Consider the following 3,675-nt stretch of genomic DNA (forward strand, 5'->3'; position numbering starts at 1 on the left):
TGACCAATTGCACTGTTTCATCTTTTTTAAAAAATTATTATGAAACATTGCATATTTGAAGAATTATTTCATGCTCGAAGAATTATACTACAAATACATCTATCCTCTCCTACCCAGAAATAAAGAATAAGAAATAAATTGGGGCTGGGGCTGTAGCTTACTGGGTTTGATCCTCAGCACCACATAAAAATAAACAAAGGCATTCTGTCCATTTATAGCTACAAAAAAAAAAATTAAAAAGAGTGCTTGCTTCGGCAGCACATATACTAAAATTGGAACGATACAGAGAAGATTAGCATGGCCCCTGCGCAAGGATGACACGCAAATTCGTAAAAAACAAATGCCAAATGTCTTCTTTGATATAAGGAGAGTAACTAAGAACAGAGTAGGGACGAAGAGCAGGAGAAGAAGATTAACATTTAACAGGGATGAGAGGTGGGAGGGAAAGGGAGAGAGAAGGGAAATTGCATGGTAATAGAAGGAGACCCTCAGGGTTATACAGTGGGGGAGGTAGAGAGAGAGGAGGGGAGGGGAGGGGAGAGGTGGGGAGGGGGGAGGGGGGAGGATGGGAAAGGCAGAGGAGCACAACAGACACTAGGGATGGCAATTTGTAAATCAATGGATGTGTAACTGATGTGATTCTGCAATCTGTGTATGGGGTGAAGGTGGGAGTTCATAACCCACTTGAATCAAAGTGTGGAATATGATATGTCAAGAAATTTGTAATGTTTTGAACAACCAATATAAGAATTTTAAAAATAAATAAAAACAAATTAGAACCCCTGTCCTGTAGATATGGAATACCTTAGAACTGGATATGCAAGAACAATGGTGCTGCTATACAATTGTACATAAAAGAAACTCGCCTTCAATCTGTATAGACTGGTAACAAACAATTAGCAATTAGGGTCAAATCCAGGAATAAATCCATCCCNTTGGGGTTGTGGCTCAGTGGTAGAATGCTCACCTAGCACATGTGAGGCCCTGTGTTTGATCCTCAGCACCCCATAAATATAAATAAATAAAATATAGATATTGTGTCCAACTACAACTAAAAAATAAATATTAAAAATATATTCCATTTTAGGAATATGCTACAATTTATTTATCCATTTTCCTGTTGTTAGACATTTAAGTTTTTTGCTTTTTACAAACAGTGCTGATTTGAACATTTTTGTACAAGATTCCTGTGTGTATGTGGGAGGGTTTTTGCAGGTGCGAGCCTGGGAGTGGACTGCTGAGTCAGGGTGCATGCATCTTCAGTTTTACTACATATTGCCAAATGGTTTTATAAATTGTGCCAATTTGCATTCTCAGCCGTGTATAAGAGTTCCTTCACTTCACATCCTTGCCAACCCTTGGCACAGTCAGATGGTTGGGTGTAAAATGGCACTTCATTTTGGTTTTTGCTTGCATTTCTGTGATGCTAATGAGCTTGTGCATCTTTCAGCTTTGCCTTTTTTTCTCCCTGGAAGGCTTGAAGAGTGTTTGGGAATGAAGGGTAATAAAGTATGTGATTGGCTCATTTGAAATTGAGTGCTGTGAATCTTTGATCTAAGCAGGTAAGGCTTGGTTCACTCAGGTTAAAGTGGACCCACATCACCCTCCACAGAGGCCTTTCACACTGAGGTGCAGTCTGTCGTGGGCAGAGTGGCAGCAGGAATAGCTATCTCCTAGGCATCTTCCTCACACACCAGAGCCCTGAAAATTAAATACTATTTTTTTAATGGATAACACATATTATGGACCAGGAACAGTGTTCAGCTCTTTACATAAATAAAATCTCACTTTAGCTAGGCGCTATAGAGGATGCCTATAATCCCAGCTGCTTGGGAGGCTAAGGCAGGAGGATTACAAGTTCAAAGCTGGTCTGGGCAATTTAGAGAACATGTCTCAAAATTACAAATTAAAAAAGGGCTGGTTTTTGTCATATTTAATATGTTCATGTGTGTATACATGTATATATATGAAAAGAGAGAATAAAACTATTTTTATTTTGAAATTCAATTCCTTTATTGGCAATTCCATTCCATGGTTTTAGAACATAGTATATTTTGCTGGATGAGGTGGCGCACGCCTCTAATCCCAGCATCTCGGGAGGCTGAGGCAGGAGGATCGCAGGTTCAAAGCCAGCCTCAGAAGAGTGAGGTGCTAAGCAACTCAGTGAGACCCCGTCTCTAAATAAAATACAAAATAGGGCTGGGGATATGCCTCAATATTTTGATATAAATTGGCAGTGATCTTTTTATTAACCCGAATGGGAAATCAAAAATTAAAAAGAGATTATGGCCAGATCACTGTGTCAATCACTATATGGTATTTTCTTTTGTTCTTTTTGTTTTAATTAAAATGAAAATTTTGGTTTTTTTAAAAAAAGGGCTGGAGATGTAGCTGAGTGGTACAGCACCCCTGAGTTCCATCCCTAGTACCGAGAAAAATACAAATAACAAAAAAACTCACTTTATCCATATTTCAGTCCTATAAGGTAGGTTTCATCATTACTATTTTTTATTATTATTAATAAAAAACTGAGGCTCAGAGAGGTTAAGTGACTTACCTAAGACCCTATAAGCAAAAAGTATCATTTGAACCTTTGTTTGTAAGACGCCCAAGTTTGTGAATTTAACCCACATACAGTATATAAAATTTTTTGATCATTCTCCATCAATACATTTTGAACATGTACCTCCAACTTATTTAAGTGTTTAATGTGTTTATATACATTATAAAACATCCAAATTTATACTCATGTACTAGGCCTGTAATTACTTCCTCTAGGGCAAGCCAGGCTCATTGTGTCCATGTTACAGATAGGAAAATTAAAGCCCAGAAAAGACTTGCCAAGGTCACACAGCTTGAGAACTATGGAGCAGAAATTTGAACTCAATGAGGATGTGGGTATGGAGTACAGGGAGAGTGAAGAATACTGGGGGTAAGGAAGCTGATGAGTTGGGGCAGCTTGAGAGGTTTCTCATTCTAAACCCAGGGTTGGGGATAGGGGAGAGAAGAGAAATGCTAAGATTGGAGCCAGGGTCCACATTGGATCTGGCCTATGTGGCTGAAGGGCAGAAAATCACAGAACAAAGTGAGCACCAGGCCAGCAGTTGGGATTTACTAAGGCATAAAAAATAAGGGTCTTAATAAGCAAAGGGAAATGAAGGAAGTGAGAGGTAGTGTTTCCCACTTTGGAGAGCACATGTGAGGGAAAGATAAGGGGAACAGGAAGCTGAGCTGAGCCAGTGCTGGTGCAGCCCCTGTGGGTGAAGAGTCTTGCCAGGGCCACAGGAGGCACTTTGAGCCAGGGATTGGCAGTGTGCCCAGCTTTCAGAGGACCCTCCCTCCCTTGCCTCTTGGCTCCTGTAGACAGACAACTGGGCCTAACTTGGTTAACAAAGCAGTGTGGTCCATGCAGAGATCCCTCCCCCTTAGCATGTGTAGTACTAATAGTAACATTTACTGAAAGCTCACAGGATGCTAGATCGTATTAAGCAAAGAGAGTGCATGTGTTTGATTCTCACTAATGCCCTATGAAAACTCTGGAGAAACTGCCATGATTTCCACTTTAAAGATGAGGACACAGAGACACAGAAGCAAACTGACCTGTTTAAAGACCCAGTTGATAAAAAGCAGAGCTGGGACTCAACTCAGGTGACTTAGGACTCCAAAACCTGCTTT

General features: G+C 40.1%; 1 non-coding gene across 1 annotated transcript; it reads left to right on the forward strand.

Moving 5' to 3' along the window:
• Positions 1 to 242: 242 nt before the first annotated feature.
• Positions 243 to 353, forward strand: LOC125619268. The gene has a single exon (XR_007350756.1). It is a non-coding gene; the product is annotated as a U6 spliceosomal RNA (small nuclear RNA).
• Positions 354 to 3,675: the final 3,322 nt, after the last annotated feature.

The sequence above is a fragment of the Marmota marmota genome, unplaced genomic scaffold (genome assembly GCF_001458135.2).
Source record: "Marmota marmota marmota unplaced genomic scaffold, marMar, whole genome shotgun sequence".
Taxonomy (NCBI): Eukaryota; Metazoa; Chordata; class Mammalia; order Rodentia; family Sciuridae; genus Marmota; species Marmota marmota.